Source organism: Diceros bicornis, chromosome 1, assembly GCF_020826845.1.
Source record: "Diceros bicornis minor isolate mBicDic1 chromosome 1, mDicBic1.mat.cur, whole genome shotgun sequence".
NCBI classification, from domain to species: Eukaryota; Metazoa; Chordata; class Mammalia; order Perissodactyla; family Rhinocerotidae; genus Diceros; species Diceros bicornis.
The window spans coordinates 11559682-11578304 of record NC_080740.1 but is presented as its reverse complement, the minus strand read 5'-3'; the positions used below and the strand labels follow the sequence as shown (position 1 = coordinate 11578304).

The 18623-nt window shown below is 38.8% G+C and overlaps 1 protein-coding gene across 1 annotated transcript in view; it reads left to right on the top strand.

The window, feature by feature from the left end:
- The first annotated feature begins 2049 nt into the window (after positions 1-2049).
- The window catches only part of HAPLN1 (hyaluronan and proteoglycan link protein 1), a 76158-nt gene continuing 59584 nt past the window's right edge, over positions 2050-18623 (top strand). Inside the window, exon 1 of the mRNA XM_058526230.1 lies at positions 2050-2609. The gene's annotated coding sequence lies outside the window, so the exon portion shown is untranslated. The remainder of the gene's footprint in view (positions 2610-18623) is intronic.

Sequence of the window (18623 nt, the reverse complement as noted above, 5' to 3'; positions counted from 1 at the left end):
AAATTCTAGTGTAACTCACTGTGGTCTGACTACATTGCAAAACCGATAGTCTTGTGTGGCTAATAAACAATTTCTGAAGAAACTGCATTACATTCTCTTAATGCTCTCCTGGAATAAGTGTATGGAGCAGACCACATAATAAGGGAGCAAGTACTGTCATGGGCCAGCTGATCTGATTTACTCTTTAGGCTCCCAGAAATTAGGTTTTTAAGCTGAGTGAAGAAGATCAGTATGTAAACTACGTGGACATGATTTCATAGCCACACACCACCGGCCTCACCACCTTTATGGAGCTTGAATATAAAAATTGTAGGATACTTGTTTTTAAGTCTAATTCCTTTATGTTCCTTAAAACACATACAAAATTTTTACAAATTTACAAGAAATAGCATAAAATCTCTTTTTAGAGTTGAAAAGCAGAGATGTATCTTATTTTTATTGGCAGTTAATGTGGGGGCCTACAGTATACAGCTGTCTCAATTGCCACGAAATTAACGAAATAAAATTGCAAAACTTTCACCGGACTGTTCCCTTGGGGAGAAACAGAAAAACTGAAAAGAGGCAACTCGCCCGGGTTTTGGAATTACAAGAAAGGTGTTGAAGTGCCTGTTGGAGGATTCATTTTTAGTGATTTCATTTCGAATATAACTGTCTTCATTTAGTGAGGGTTTGTGGGTGTTTGGTTTGTCTTTGGAATAAAACCTTTCCAAGAGGCGAGAGGCGCATGTTAATTTACCGAAGACCCGAATGGCAAGCGCGAGCCTGGGGCCAAGAGCTAGTGAAATAAATATGTCAAGGAAAAGCTGGAAGGAAGCCCTTTTTTTTGTTTTTTTGAGATCTCTTTCCCGCCTCTCTCCCAAGAGGAAGCCGCCACCACGGCTCAGGCTTTATCTCTGGGACAATAGCGCCGCTCGCCGCCTCCCGCGCCGCTCAGTCCGCGCGCCCTGCCCCACCTGTGCCCCGGCCGCGCTGGCTCATCTGCTCCGCGAGTCTCCTGTCCCGCCGGCGTCCCTGCCTCACCGGTCCCTATGTCTCACCTCTGCCCCTGTCCCATGGACGCCCCCACCCCGCCAGCTCATCTGCCTGCGAGTCCTGCCCCACCCATCCCTCTGCCCCTCAGACTCCTGCCCCCTCGGTCCCCCTGCCCCACCAGCGCCCCAGTTGGGCGGCGCCGGTGCTCGCGCTGAGCCGGGCGTCCGGCCTGCGCCTCCCCCCAGCCGCCGGGCGACAGTCGGGAGCACGGCCGCCAGCCCCTGGACGCCTCCCGGCGCCCCGCGCCCTCGCTGCCCTGCACCCCCGGGCTCTCAAGCAGGCCTGCCTGCGTCGCGCCTCTTCCCTGGCTCGGAGCCCCTCGGGCTTGTTTGCTTGTCCTCATCCTGGGGCCAGCCCCGCTCCCTCCTCCCGGCTGCTTCAACAGCCGTTTGCTTCCCGCGGTGTGTTTCTTTTTTTCCCCTCCTAGGCTCCATCAAAGGTGGCTCTGTTATTGAAATATGAAGCCATTTCCTCTCCAAAACCCTTGGTTACTCAAGGCGGAATCAATGGACCTATATACTCTCCCAGGAGTTATAAATAAACGTCTATTTGTTCAGAAGGCGTTTTCCCGCGTGTCCCAGCATCTTCCCCAGCGGTTATTTTAGGGGCGTGGGTGTGTGTGTGTGCGCGCGCGCGCGCGCCCTGTGCCCATCTGGTTCTAATCCTGGATATGGATCCATAAGCCAACCCCACCCATGCCGTCTGCCCCTAGCATTCCTCACTCCATAAATAAATCCAGGTTCTTTGAGCTCTGTCATCCAGGAATACAATAGCAGTTGTTTGTTAACGGATATTCAAACCCATTATCGATACTGGGTCCAGTAAACAAGGAAATATACTCTGGCAGTTTGGTTGGAAGGACATCTCCAGTTTAGGAAGCTTTATCTGCTGTTGTCATAGTTGCCTCTCTACCTGGTTACCCTGGATCTACTCTGGGGAGCCGGAGGCGGGAAAGCCAGGACCCCTCCTACCCCTGGATTTTCTTTTTAAGCAGAGACTAAAAAACAAAGCGAAAATTCACTGTCCTGCCGTGTCTGCCTCACACCGCTGCCTCACAGATCATTCCACAGACCCCTTGCCCCATCCCTTCTGGACAGACCCAGGAGTGGGGAGGGTGCGGGAGGTGTGGTGTGGGTGGGGGCTTGTGGTTGTAGCGGCCGCTTTCCCTGAACCCCCGAGCCGGACACTCGGGGATCTGGGCAGAGGGGAAAGTCATCTAAGAGGCTGCTGTTTCACAAGGTCTGGGTACAGAGCTGCCCCTCCCTTCCTCCCTGAAGTTTGCATGAAGTGCACGTTAGGCTGTAATTAGGGGATCTGGGAGGAGAAGTTTCCTAGTGACGCTTTGCTTTTCTTCTGCTCTTGGTGAGAAAGTGCCTCCTTCTTCCCAGGACCAGGACCTCTGCCATCCAGCGCCACAAAGAGACATTCTGCACACACACACACTCACACACACGCACACACACACTTGCCCAGAGACAAACTTAAGGTGAGGGGAAAAAGCGCTAGCTTCACTTCATCTCCGGCCTCCCACTTCAGCAAGATTTGAGAGCATCCGAACTTCTGGATTTCAGAACAAGGTAAACTTCCACAAATTTTTTTCCTCTTTCTGTCAAATCTTGGTGCCTTTAAAATTTCAGAGAGCAATACATATCACGACATATGTATACATTAAAATTTTTTCTTATTATTTTCTTTTGAGTTTCACATGACATCTCCACTTTTTTAAAAAAGATTCATATTGTCAGATAAAATACTGTATTGCTCAGTCTAGAACTGGGGCAAGGATTGACTCAAGCATCCTGGCTTTTGCTAGTGCTACTATAAATCTGGGAGGCGCATGGTTTCCAAGTGGTAACTTTTCCATCTGTATTTCAACAAGCATTTTCCTAGCAGCTGGGATGAAAAGAGGATCAAGGAAGAGCTGAGGAATGGGAATGCCTATTCCAGATATAATGAGTTTTGCTTTTGGGAATATCTAGGTATACGTGAAAAAGAACCTTACTGTAATCCTAGGTAATATCTGTTAGGCTGATAATCTTTGAGATGTTACCAATTTTGGTCCAGGCTTCTCCAGTTAATTGTGAAATTAAGATCATAGAATTACGATCCATTTCATATACAGAATCATGTTGATGGATAATTTTAATGCACTGAAAAAATCATAAAGTCATAGTTGTTAAGATTACTTTTAAAAGTTGCTTAAGGGAATTATTTACGTGTTGAGTCTGTTGACCATCCTAAACAAATCTGAACTCTTTGGGGCTTAAATGAAGCTGTTTTTTTCCATTGAATATGACTGTTGTGTTCAAAATAAGATGGTTTGTTATTTTGAAAATAACTTATTTTATTTTCATTTATCACTGGAAAAGTACACAAAGTGGCCAGTACATTTGGGAATTTTTAGGATGGAAAGTGTTTCTGTACGTGTTCCAGTGTGATGTCATAGAATCAAACATACTGGCTAGCTTGTTGGAAGCTAAGGGTTCTTAAGAAGTAAAGCCTGTGAATTAATTTCTAAGTGAAATGTAATATTTATTCATTACAAATGTAGTTTCTGGTAACCATTGCTACTTGATTATTTCAGTGTACTAAATTTGCAGTAATTTTATACACACTTCAGTGACTTCAATATTTTAATGGAATGATAAAGTGGGAATATTGTTCTACCAAAAATATATCATAGTAGTTCTCTTAGGATAACTTTTAGTGTGATATTTCTTAATTTTTACGTCAGTTTTTAACTTCAATTCCATTTATTTCTACTAATAAAGAAGTTTTTCCTTCTATTCAGTAAAACAGAATGTATGACAAAGTTCTACTGAGCATTTAAGCTTTAGTCTTCAGTCACTTTTGGGCTATCTGCTCTTAATAATTGAATTGTTTAAGCCAGGAGAGCGACTTGACATTTTTTTGTAACCTCTTCACAAAATTGGAAACAGCTCGAAAATGAGAAAACTAGATAAGGAGAAGCAATTTTGCTTAACTTAATTAAATGAACAAGAGAAAACTAACTACTTCAAGAGACCACTGGTCCTCAGGGAGAATGTACCCAGAGGCCAGCATTCCAAACAGTAGCGTGCAGTGGGCCTGGGCTTTCTATGCGAAACAAGAAAGTGGGGAACACCGTGTTCTTGTAAAGTGAGTCAATTATTGTCAGCAAGGCCCTGTCTCTCAGAGGAATGACTGACACAGGAATTTAGAATACTGAGGAGACTTTCACAGAGAAGAATCAATTCATTATATTCCTAGTGGTTTCACTTCCCTTTCCTTCCTTTGGGAGCAAGTACCACATCCAGGATAAATACATTCAGAGTATGCAGAAAGATACTTCATGAGTAAACGGTCCACTAGACAGTCCTGCCTTTTAGCATCTGGGATGTGGAATACTGGTATTCTCTGAGGAGTTGAAGAAGTCTTTGAATCTTAAGGTAGCACTGTACTTCACCTTTGTAAAGATGAACAAGAGTCATATTCAGAAAATAACTTCTTTTTTTCAGAAAATACTGGTACTAGTTTTCTTTTCATTTCCTTTTGCCTCATGCATGTTTTATTTTCCAGATTACATTTTTAAGATAATGGTATTCCACCAATTAAAATTCCAACGAAATGCAAAGCAACTTAGAAAATAACTTTTGCATTAGAGTCTTCTGTTGCCTCTAGTTAATTTTCTGACATCCTGGATTCATTATTAGTAACCATAGTACTTTGTGTTATTTAAGTGTACTCAGTCTGTTATTTAAAGGTAACAAAATGTTGTTGGGGGCAATGCGGAGGGATGGAAATCTGTAGATACCTAAGATTTTAATCAATAGTGTTTAGGAGGATTAGAGGAAACAGCTGGTTAAACAAATATTAGGTGTAGAGTGGACATGATGGTATAAATTAATAATGCAGCTCTTTATTTACACCATGAATGGCAGGCTCTGTGATGGTTGAATGCGTGAAGCACGGTCCCTGTGTGCCACCTAGTGGAGGAGCCAAAGAAGGCTTTTTCATCAGCCTCGCTAAAAAATTCTGAGACTTCTATTCTGTTGACATTGAACACTAAGTACATGCCAGACGTTGGGGTAGGTGCTCAGAGTAGAAAATACAGCAAGTGATTTTTATATAATTTAAAAACCAAGGCGCCACCCAGTTGATTAAACTCCCGGTGGTTGCGTTTAAAATCAGTTTACTCTTTACTGGGTAATTTACCATCAATTTTCTGTCTCATGAGGATATAGTTTAATAACTGTAACTTGCTTCTAATATAGGATTTGTTTTTTACAGAGAAGTCATGACCTAGTTCAAAAAAGGGCAGAGAGGGTTTGAATCTTGATTCACTGTTTCTTAAATGGAAACAAATTTCTGTAAAGTTTATTGTTACTGATTTTGAATGGGTAAATAATTACTAGCTTGAAAGGTGAGCACACAGATACTAACACATATTATTACATATTCTTTAGATATTTTTTCATTAAATGTAAAAGGATAATAGTAAAAATTGCTTTTGGGTAGTGAAGTATATTTTAAAAAATATTGCTCTCAAACACTAATAATTAGCATGTAGAACAACTTCATCTATGCCTGTTGTTCATATGCAGTTTTGAAGAAGGAACATTGCTTCCATTAAAGTGACATAATAGAAAAAAATCCTAGGCAAGAACAATTACAAGAAAAGGCACTGTTTGAAAGAAGCATCAGGATATCATAAAGATTGATCCATCAGAATATTGCACTGAGAATTTTGAAAGACTTTTCATCAAGAGATATATGAATTATTACTGCAATTGGCTCTTTGCAAGATATATGACTTAATGGCACAGTGTTCAGCACATCAACATTAATCAAGACAAGTTCTGAAATTCAGATTGGAAAGTAAAATGCCTCAGTAGGAGAAAAAAATGATTAATTTGTTACTTGCCGAGCTGAAGAGGTGTAGTCCACAAATTGAGTTAGGCCTGCTGATGTGGAGGGAAGTTTCCTACTTAGGGGACTTTGGTTTTGTGTGTGACAGTGAGACCTACCCGGTGAACGAAGGAGAGCTGCTCATTAAGTCTTTTTTCATTAATGCCACAAAATTACAGCCTGGATTGATCAGAGGTGATGGCTGGAAACACTATGAATCATGTAAAGTAAAGCATATTATCTTAATTCTTATTTCCCATAAGTCATTATCCGCCAGAAACAAACCATTCTGTTAACAATTTCATCTGATCATCCTTGTGATTTAGAATGAATCACAGACTCATTCTAGTGAGGGAAATAATGAGAGATTCCCTAAAAGTCAGAGGTCCTGAAAGTAGAAATTTAGTCATGGATTGGAAAACCGTTACAAGAAGTTTGAAGGATTTCAGATGACTTGATGCTAGATAAGAACAAACTCTAGAGGCGAGAGCCAGCCAAGCTCTCTGAAATGGTCAGATGCTACTGGGTTCCTGGTTATATTATAGCAGCTTCGAATAATGGCTTCTCTCAGTGATAGAGGCCGGGTCGGGGTGGGGGGGCTTGCTGGTATTGAAGATATGAAGATATAGCTATATTCAGATAAAGCCAGGATTTGTTTAAAATATCAAATGTTGCTGGACTATTTTGAGCTTCTATTCATGGTTTTATAGGTTAACAGGGGGTGATGGAGTGAGACCTGGGAGGAGGGTATTGCTAGAAGGCCGGGAGGCTATTTGCAAAACAAAAACAAACAAAACAAACTCAGAGAGTAAAAACAACTTAGAAAACTTACTAAAGTTCTAGTCGCGTCTCAGTCTTGTAAGAGCAACAGAAATTTCCCCTTCTGTCCAACCTAGCTTAATCCAGAGGAAACACAATTCACTTGATTGATTACTAGCTTCCAATTACTATATTCCAGTTACATTTACTGTGTTAAACAAAATCCAATTAAGTTAAATAACATTCAAATTACTTTTCTGGTAAACCTGGATTTTCCCAAACTTTTCACAAAGTTTTATGGATAATATCTTGGCTCAGTCTCCACCTACGCCACGTGAATTTTTCTCATTTCGCCTCTCTTATTTTGAATTTGGGGATCACCTCATTTGATCATTCACGTGTTCACTTGCTCATTCAACAAAAATTTATTGAATACTTGCTATTTGCCAGGCACTGTGCCAGCGTTATGTGCTGGACACCTCACTTTGTACCACGCAAATTCATTCTAAAAAAATCAGAAAGTCAAAATTGATGACAGTGAATCTAAAATATTGCAAGATCCTGAGGTACACGTTGAGTAACAGAAACAACCGAAAAGTTCTAGCCTCGCAGTTTTCATATTAAGAGAATTTTGAGCATGCATCTTTCAAATCATTTGCCCTTGTTTGCCATCTTTTAGCTGAGTGGATAAGAGCTTTGTTTCTTGGTTGTGTAGGTACAGATGGGCCTGGGAGGGCAGCTCTGACGCTCCAGAACCCTGGGAGGGCTAGTGTTCCAATAATCTGTCTACTTGGATGGATGGGAAAGCAAAAATTCATTTGCACACAGTTGCTGTCCACCAGTTTGCAACTAAAATTCAGCTTGCGCCCAGAATGATTTAGTGCTTCCCATTTGCACCAGGCACCACGCTAGGTGTTGCAGAGTAATTGGCTCAAGGAGTTCACATGCTAGTGGGGAAGACAGATGGACACATCACAAATTGCTAGTAAAATCTGCCAAGTAGGTGAAGTTTGCCTTCCTAGTCTCCTGGGTCTCTGTCCTTTGCACTTATCCAAACTTTCCACCCTCCTCCACCCCCCACCCCAGAGGATCTGATACTTCCCTGGTTTATTGATTTCTTGACTGACAGATGACACTTAAGTGTGAATGAGTTTCACGCATGCATTTACATTTCAAGCCTTTTATCTCTTTAAAGTAAATGTTTTGTTTTCTGTAAAAAGAATTTCAAACATCTAGTGGCCTTCCCCTCCTTAGACCAAGGGTGTAATTAAGCTGATTTAGTCCTCCATGGTCTTCAGTCTCTCAATTATCCCCACTCCATAGATGAGGCCAGAGGCAATCTCTTAAGGCCTGTTCTCAGAAACTTGAAGGACCTTGGGTCCTGTTAACCACTGGCTCCTTTAGGCTGAGCCTGATCAACCTGTCCTTCCACCCTCCCCCCAGCGCTTTGCCCAGACCATCTCCCTCCCCCGCCCCAAGGGGCATCCAAGCCCATCCCTTTGAACCCTCCTGGGCACTTTGCCATAACCTACGCTCAGGTCCTCTCAGCCCTTGTAACCATGCTTGGGGTGCTGCCCCTGGAGGGGTAGAGCACCTATAGCTTCTTATGCTCTATTGTTTGAGCCCTTATGCCACCTCAAAAACCCAGGTCTAGAGGGAGGGAACAGTGAGAATCCACATATTTGGTCCAAGAACTCCTCTAAGTCAAGGGGCTGAAGGAGGAAGACAGGGATACACATAGGGCAAGCACGGGAATTAGCCATCATGTTGGAAATACGGGACGAAGCCAACATCTTTTTAAAATATGTGCTCAGATACTTAACTACAATTGGTTTCAGAGAAATTTCGACGTCGGTGCTGATTATAGATTCTGGAAAACTGCAGAAAAAGAAAAGCAGTGAAAATTTGCTTTGGCTTTATAAAAGTAACACGAATCAGTCATTTGTTTAAATTCCTTCCCATTTTATGTTTAATTAACATACAGCATAATGATAGCCATGTCTTATTAGTTGTTTCAGATTTATGTATGTTTTCTTTGATTACACTCCTTTGATTGTGCCACCATAGTTTGGTGCTCCTGTAAGATGCTGATCCGGTCATATAACACAAGGATGTGCTCACTACTGTTTAAATTGCTGAGACTGTTGACCCAGATGGAGAGAGTTGGTGTCCTTTCCCTTCTTCCCTGCAGCCTAGAGGAGAAGCGTCGTTGGCCTGCATTATTCACCTGGCTGGGGGATATGAATGCCTGACATTCAGTAGGTGCTGTATAAATGCTTACCGTTGCTGCTGTCAGTGCCCAGTGCAGTGCTGAACGGGCAGTGTCAGGGCTCTCCCTGCCTTCCCTCCCAAGTGCCGCTATTTCAGACGTCTGCACACCTCCCAACCCCAGGCCATGCCCTGACTCTGTTGTCTTTTCAGTCTTCTTCCTATCTTTCAACGTTGTTAAATTCGTAAACTCTTCTCAGATTTAAACAATAATAATTATTGGTGTAAAATTAATTGACAATTTCAATAAATCACTAAATTTAAGGAAAACGAGACTGGAAGGGGGAAATGGGCTGAGAGAGGACTTGTAACAGTGTAGACACGATCTAATAAGGATGCATTGACTGAATGAGGGAGAGAAGTCGAGGCGAGTGTGAATGTTTCAAGGGCTTTTGATAACATAGAGAGGGATGCAATTGACTAAGATTGGGAATAAAAGGAGAATAAAAGTTTCTGGTGAGTCTGATTTAAGAAGTACCCGTGGGACAGCTGGGAACCCATACAAGTTGAAAGTACATATCTTAAGCAGAGGGGAGAAGTCATGCCTGGAAATAGAGATCTGGAAGTCTTTGGTATTAAAACGATAGCTGGAAATCATGTGGAAGAGGGAAGGAGATCATCCCAGGAAAGAACAAAGAAACAGTTGACCAAGAACTGAACCCAGGAAAAAATAGGTAAGAATGAGTTTTGCCATTATTTATGCATGATTTTAACTTTTATTTTACCAACCATAAATGTCCACTAGGTTAGATAATAGCAATGTTTTATTAATTCTTGTATCTCACAGTCTTAGTCAGTCCTCTGCATATAGAAGGTGCCAGACATGTTTGTTGAATTAAATGAAATTAAAATGGCATTTCCGAGCCTTGATGCTCTAATGATAGATTTTCATAATGACAACCCTGAACCTGGGTAAGACCCCAAAATGTCTGAATTGTAGTTATTTTTTCAATTTTGTCCAATACTGAACTAGCTTTAAATACATGTTATTGCATTTTGTTGTTTAAAAATCAGTAATCAATGTGTGGTGTAGATGGTAATTCACCAGAGTACTTGATTAATCTTAGCCCATGTTGTTTAGCTTAACATATAAATGAGTTTGCCACAGAATGCAATCCTAGTTTGAGTCCATTTATAATTCTTTTCCTAGTTCCTTGATCCTGAAGACCTCTAAATCTTAGGTCAGATTTGGAGCCCAGAATCCTGGATTTCTCTGGTTTCCTCAGCAACTTGCTTTTTTTTCCTAGTTCTTCTTCACCCCTCCCTGCATTGCCATATAAAATACAATGAATAATTGAATAATTTTTAGTATAAGTGTGTCCCGAATATTGCATGGTACCTACTTATGCTAAAGAGATTATTTGCTGTTTATCTGAAATTCAAATTTAACTGGGGGTCCTGTATTTTTCATTGGCTAATTGTGATAACCCACCAACCCACTTGAAAGTTACTATAACTAGAATATGGCAAGCAAGGATTTCTTCATGAGACTTCTGAACACTCTCCTTCTAAGGGTCAACAAATGAAGTTCCTGAATGTATTTTCACTAATGATATAAATATATTAAAAAAGATACTCTAAACAAAATTGTCTAATTATGATATACCAGTCAAGATGCAAATGTATGAAACATTTATAACTACTGTGTTATATACCCTATATGCTAACGACTATCCTAAGAGTGCCCTAAAAGTATATTAGTGATCATGAGTTTTATACTAAAATATTTTAAAATAATGTACATGTTAAAAAATTAAACTTTTTAATTTCCACTTTTTCAAGTTGGTAATAATAAAACAAATAATCATTTTTAAATGAATGAGCATCCACTCAGAAAAATATATATAATGTACAGTGGGTATAAATTCTCAAATATTCTAACTGAAACATATCTGAAAGAGATCTTCTTTTCCCCTGTTAATTATCTTCTATCTTCCCCTGTTAATTATTAATCTTCTATTTCCCTGTTAATTCCCCTGTTAATTTCCCCTGTTAATTCCCCTGTCACTTTTAGTTGTGCTGCCACCTTGTGATGTTTTGTGGTATGACCCAATTTAACTTGGTCCATTAACGTGTTATACTAGATTGGTCAATGTTAAAAATATTCCTCACATGATTAGTATTTTTCATTTTACCCAAAAATGCCATATATTTTAATACAAAGTATTTAATGCAAATATTTTCTAGGAATTTAATGTGTTGTCTGCAAATTAGTATATCATTCTTGAGATAATCACTAAAGTATGTCATTTAGTAGTGTATTAATTTATGTTTTATGGGTGACTTTAGGTTGTGTCTGCATGGATGTCGGTTTACTTGACATTTTAACCTGAATTCCCATAAGCTCCTTGAACTCACTACGTCCAAAACTGAACTCACTGTCGTCCTTCTACCAAGCCTGGTCCATGTCACCTCTATATAGACACCAAGACCATATAATTTATTATCCAAACCAGAACATCTTTGAAAGTGAATGGGGTGACTTACTAGTTCCAGCATAACATGTATAAACCAAGACTGTCTCAAGAAACTGGTCTCCTTAAATATAAGTTAAATCATAATTCCAATCACCCAAACTAGAAAATTTGGAGTTATGGACTACTGGTTCATTGAACTGATCTGGAACCTCCATCCCAGACTTCCTATATTCCTTCTACCTATTTGCTTCCTTTCACCTTCACTTTCCTCTCCATCGTCCATCATGCTTGCCAACATTCTCAATGTCCTTCTCCTGTTGTCTGCAGGGGGATCTACCAACCAAAATCCTTTTTCAGGATGAGTCCAACTGTCCCCTTCCTCCACACTTGCTCTAAACTGCTGGGAACGCTAGGAAAAGCTTGTATCACCCAGCAGAATGGAGCCACTGCACAACTTCATGACTTCAGCCGGATCTTGAATGCTGTGTGGCAGTTCTACCATATTTCTTAAAACTTTTTTGCTTCTTGAACTCCTTGTAACAGATGTCCAAGCCTCCCTAATTCATCCTGAAAATAAAAGCCAACTGCAAAGAACCATCTCACTGTCCTGCCAACAAAACTAGTCCGTGACCACCAGCACCCCTATATATTCTCTCTTTTTTCCCTTCGGTTAGGAAAACAAGAAGAGAAAATGTTTCCTTTACCTTTAAGAGTCTAAGGCAGACAGGCGCTGCCCCCTGAGCCCTAGATCCCCTATCCTCCAGTCTCCTTGGAGACATTCCTAATTAGACATTTTCTCTCTTGTGTCTTTCACCTCTCCCACTCTGGTTATTTCTTCCTATTGGCATTTAATCATGGTCAAATCTTATTGCCTTAAAATTACAAAACTTTCCCAAATCTCACATACGTTCTACCTACCAATCTTTTTTCTTCCCGTCAGAGCCGAACCTCACGAATTTCCGGTGCTCACTCTCTACGCCTTCACCACATCATCTCCTCCACTCCTTGCGATGTGCTTTCTCCCTCAGCTACTCCACCGAAACGCTCCTCACCAGGGTCACAATGGTTTGTCTTCCATGTTTTCTTAGGAGCATTTAATGCTGGTGACCACGTTCCCTTCACAACAGTCTCTGTCCCTGGCTTCTATGATCTCACACAGTCCTAGTTTTCCACAGACTTCTTTGATTACTCCATCTCGGTCTCCATTTCGGGCTTCTGAGAAGCCTCCCTGCCCTTAACGGTGGGTATTCTAAGAGCTTCCACCCAGGACGCCTTGCCCTCACTCTGCGTGTTCTCCTGTCTGCTCTCATCCACTCCTCTGCGTTACCCACTCTCACCTATATGCCCATGACTCCCAGATCCTTGTATCTGTCCCAGAATTTTCTCCTGAGTGTCCAAATCACAAACATCTCACAACTTGGAAGTCTCCCAAGCCTTTCAAACTCCACAGGTCCCAAATGAGCTCCTTTTCTTTCTTCCGAATTTGAACTTCCCTCAATTTTATCTAGTTTAGTAAATGGCACCATTTTCTCTCCACTCAGTTTCCAAAAACAGAAACATGGGAATCTGCATGTGGATTTTATCCCATAAATATCTCTTGACCATATGCACTCATTTTTATCTCCATTAGCATAAACCTTACCCCTTGTCACCATCTTCTCTTGCTTGAATTCCTGCAAACCTTACTCACTGGTCTCTGCATCTCCAGTCTTGTTGCTTTCGAATGCATTCCCTCACACTGAAGCTCGAGTAAGCTTTCTAAAGTGTAAACTGAAAATATTTGCCTCCTTATAGCCCTTCAATGCCTTTCTATTGCTGTGAAAATTAAGTCCAAATTATTTAATATGATTTGCAAGATTCTCAGTGACCAGCTCTAGCTTACCTTTCCAGACTCAGCTTTCCTCATCTAAAATTACCCAGCATACCAGCTGACAGGATCAAATGGCCAAATAAATCAAGATAATAAAACAGAACATAGAAATAGGTCAATAGGAGATCTAAATATTAGAGTTATCAGATACAGATTTTATGCAATTAATAGGTTTAAGAAATTAGATATTGAAGAATTTTTAGCAAAGAACTGGAAACTATAAAAAAAATGATTCAAATGGAAATTCTAGAACTGAGAAAATATAATAACTAAAATTAAGAACTCAATACATGTGTTTGCAAAAAGTTTAGAAACACTGAGGAGATGACTAGAAAATATGTCTGAAAAAAATAACCAGACTGAAACTTGAAAAAGGATTAAAGATACTGGGGGGGAAGAAAATAAAAGATATACGAGATATAGACATTGGCATCCCAGCAGGATAAACCAAATGGGGCAGAAACAATCTTCCAGAAATAACGGCTTGTGACTCTCCACATCACAGATTCAAGAAACACCACAAAGCCCAACAGGATAAATATCAAAAAATTAAAAAACTAAAAACCCCACACCCAAGTATGGTATAGAAAAACTGCTGACAAAAACAGAGTATTAAAAGCTTCCAGAAACAAAAGACTTCAGATATACTAACAAGCAGCAAAATTATCTAGTTGGACATTTTGCTTTTCTTTCTGCTTGAGGAAACGCCAAAAATCAGCGGGTTGGCTTGACTGTCTTCCGGGTAGATCTTATCTGCTCAGCCTCCTTTCTCTGAGAGAGCAAAGTCTTCAAGCCTGGGGGGATATCACTGTGCCTAGTTCCCAGAAGGAGCTGGACTGAAACAAGTTTTAGTGGTGACTCAGTTCCTGCATCTGTTTTCAGATGCTGCACAGTCCTGTTGCTATCTAGGAAAAGTTCTGGAAGCACTTTGAGAGTTGAGAGACTCATATCTATCTTTATCACTATCTGATATTATTTTAGATTATCAAAAGGAAATAAATATAATGATTGAGAAGCTTCTGATTTATGCAGGATATTTTACAGTGTTGTAACTATTTGTTTAAGGCACTGAAAGGCAGGTCGTGGTGGCCAAAGTAAATACAAGTTTATCACAGAGATTCCGATAATTAAAATCTCCAGAATATCTGTCTTCTCTTCCTGAACATTCAGACTGTTCTACACCCTTGATTCTTTGCTCAAGCACTTCTTTCAGGCATGAATCTCTTACTACTTGATGCCACCCGCCTGAAATATGGCTCATACCAGAGTCATTAATATAACACTTCCTCCGGGCGACCTTACATTGTACCGTGAGCTGGAATTTGTCCCTTTGTTCTCAATTCTCTCTTAACATTTTATTTGTACCACCATTACTTAGCACATATTTCTATGTCTTATACTGTATTTAATCATTGAAATGTCTTTCTTTCACTAATTTATAGGCTCTCTGTTAGTAGATTGTTTATCCATCTGACGTCCTTCAGAGTTCTGACCTGAGAGGTTAGGTTTGGAATCATAGAGTTCTAAGGACCTAGCCTGTTTCTATGTCCCACCCCCTATAAGGATCCCTTGTGTGATATAATTGACAGATGTTTGTTGATCTGCTTCAAAACTTGCAGTGGCAGAAAGCACTATGTATTTCACAGGGCAATTCATTTCACTTTTAGAGGTATTACCAGAAAGTTCTTCCTGACGTTGTGCAAAATCAACTTCCTTAACTTCCATCCATTTGTTCTAGTTTTGCTGTGTGAAGGAACATTGAATAGTTTAATGTCTTACCCAGTTCATATTTAGGCAGCTTATTTCTAAATGCACAACATTATGTTCTGTTCTGTAAAATTTTGTTATTTTGGGCACATCCTTCCAAACTCTGCAGATCATTTTATTTCTTCTAGCTTCCAAACCACATTGCAATTACTTTTAGTCTTAGCTTTATAGCCCACGTACAGGCTTTGAGTCTTGAAACTCTAAGACTAAAAGAAAAAATCTCATTTATATTAACATGACTTGAAAGCAAACCTCTTGATTGATAGTGCTAACTGAGTTATAGAAATGAATAAGATAATGTCCTTGTCATTGGAAAGGTCTCCTTTTATTAAACAAATAGCTAGTGCACTGGAGAAATGGAAAATAAATGTCAATGCCTAGTTGAAAACCTTTATTTTGAAAGCAGAAAGCATTGATCATCTGCACTCTTTTATTGTGACTTTATTTCATTATATATTGTTACTATTTTAAATTAATCTTCAGACAGCAGAAAAGGAGAAGAGCATTGTACCATCATTAAATATCTGCATCCTTAAACCATTAGGTCTTAGCAAAAATTGAAAGCTAGCTTGGTCTAATAGTTATTATTAGTGGCAATGCATTAATTGCCCAATGGTAAAACAAAATAGTTAAAGTTTGAGATCCAAATATTAAAGGAAAATACCAGTTTACTACAATTGGTATAAAGCAAAATATGACCTTAGTTTGCATTACTGTACATTCTTTGCAAAAATGCATCCCCCACCAGCCCCCGTTGCCTGCAACAGTATGACAGTATCTATGCTAAGGATGAGAGGTGAACAATCTGTGACTCCTGAATAATAATAATTATCAGTTTATTCAGGGTTATTCAGAGATGAGACATCTGTAATACCTGGAATGCCAGGCTTTCCACTTTTTTAAAATCTCAGTTTCTATGCAATATAGCAGTAGATAAGTGCAGTTTTATATAAAACATTTGTTTCAACCTACCAACAGGAATATTTTCAGTATTCAGCTCTTTATGTTAAAGTAGAAGTGTGGCTTGATTTATGCTCTTGTTATTATCCACATTTTAATTGATTGTTAATTAAGCCTATTATCCTAAACTATGGTATGGGGTTGATTTAATATTAAATATATCAAGAATCAATTCTTTCTTTGTTTACATATTTCATTTATGTAACAGAATGTTTCCATGAATCGCAAATCTGAATTTTTGTTCATGGATGAATAGTACAGGAAACTTAAGTTTGAATGGACTATAAAAACATTTCCCTTTATCTGTGCCCTGATATACAATTGAAAATTATCTAAGCATACACAAAATGTATTTACTGCCTGTGATATTTAGATCTTGACATAATTGCATTTGTGCTCTGGGGAATGCTTATGATCCTTTGATTAAAGGAGATTGCTCGGGACCAGAGCAACTCTCTACACAGCCCAGAGGATTTCTCCTAGGAGTAAAACAAGGGCATCCTGGGCCTTGAACATTTACAATTTGAGCTGTATATTTGACCCTTAAGGACAACCACAGAAGTGTCATTCGGCATGAGCAGGCTCTATGTAAGCGGCCGTAATAATAGTAGAGTCACCATATAAAGTCACCAAAAAATTGTTGGACACATTTGATAGAAAACAATCTCCTTCAATAGTTTATTGATGGTAAGCTACATTGCATTGAATATTTTATGTTTGTTTGGTTACTTCATGGTTTTCAAAGCATCAACTTTATTTTCTATACTCTGACAGTTTACTTTTTACCGACTTAGTACTCTTTTTTTTAAATCACTGGTCAATAATTTACAAACAACAGTGAATTTGATTTTCATATCTAGTACATTACTAGATGTACAATTACATGGGAATTAAAAATTTATTCAACATGTTTTTTAATTTGAAATAGCATATTCTATACTAAAAATATTATATTTCCACTTAAGAGGTGCTAATCCTTAAATAGAATTGTGCATTGTGTATAACATACTGTGTTAGGAAAGTTTTGGGGAAAATTTTTATATCCATGATGATGAAGTTCCAATTTAAGTTATTTCAGTCATTGTGGAGCAAAAGCTATGGAGTCAGGTAGACATGGATTTAAATCCCAGCTCAGATTTTGCTATACATATGCCAGCTATGTACTTTGTGCAAATTACTTAAGCCTTGAGTTTTATTCTACACTTTAAAATAGAATGATTAATAGTATTTGCCGGATAGATTTTGTAGTTCTGAGAATCTACCAAGATAATATATGTAAAGTACCATATAAAGTAATGAAAACTTGGTAGCTATTTTAATTATTTTCTTAAACTACTACTAGGGAGAAATATAGGTAGATATTTATATAATAATGGCAGAAGAAATTATTGGAAAAAATACTAATATATTTAGTTACATAAGTCTTCACAATTTCTGTACATAAAAAACACTAAATCAAAGTAAAGAGACAATGTTTTCAAGATACACTGAAGACAAAGGACCAATATCTTTAATATGTAAAAAGTTCTTAAAAATCAATAGCATATTTTCAAAAAGAGTGTCAAGACAAATGGAGAAAGTATACTGTTTTCAACAAATGATGCTGGAACAACTAGACAGCCACATACAGAAGAATGAAGTTTGACCTCTACCTCACACCATACAGAAATATTAATTCAATATGGATCAAAGAGCTAAATATAAGAGCTAAAACTGTAGAACTTTTAGAAGAAAACATAGATGTCAATATTCATAACCTTAGATTAGGCAATGGTTTCTTAGATATGACACCAAAAACACAAGCAACCAAAGAAAAAGATAGATAAACTGGACTTCATCTAAATTAAAAACATTTGTGCTTCAAAGGATAATATTAAGAAAACAAAAAGACAATCCACAGATTGGGAGAAAATATTTGCAAATCATGTATCTAATAAGGATCTGGTATCTGAGATATCTCTTACAACTCAATAATAAAAAGACAACCCAATTATAAAATGGGCAAAGGATCTGAATAGACATTTCTTGTAAGAAGATATACAAATGACCAATAAGCACATGAAAAGATGTTCAATGTCATTAGTCATTAGAGAAATGCAAATAAAAACCAAAATGAGGTACCACTTCACACCCACTAGGATGGCTATAATAAAAAAGACAGACAATAACAAGTGCTGGTGAGAACATGGAGAAATTGAAACCCTCATACATTGTTGGTAGGAATGTAAAATGGTAAAGTGCAATTCCGTTGCTAGGTATGTACCATGTTTATACAAAAACTAATGCATGGATGTTCATAGCAGTATTATTCATGAGATCCAAAAAGTGGAAAAATACCCCAAATATCCATCAACTTCTGAATGGATAAATGTGGTATGTCTATATTATTATTCAGTCCTAAAAAGAATGAAGTATTAATACCTGCTACAGAATGGATGAACCTTGAAAACATTATGCGAAGTGAAAGAAGCCAGGAATAAAAGGACCATTTACTGTATGATTCCATTTATATGAAATGTCCAGAATAGACAAAGCCATAGAGACAGAAAGTGGATTAGCGGTTGTCAGAGGTTTGGGAGAAGAAGGAATGGGGGAATGACTGCTCATGGGTATAGGGTTTCTTTTAGGGGGGATGAAATGTTCCAGAATTAGATAGTGGTAAT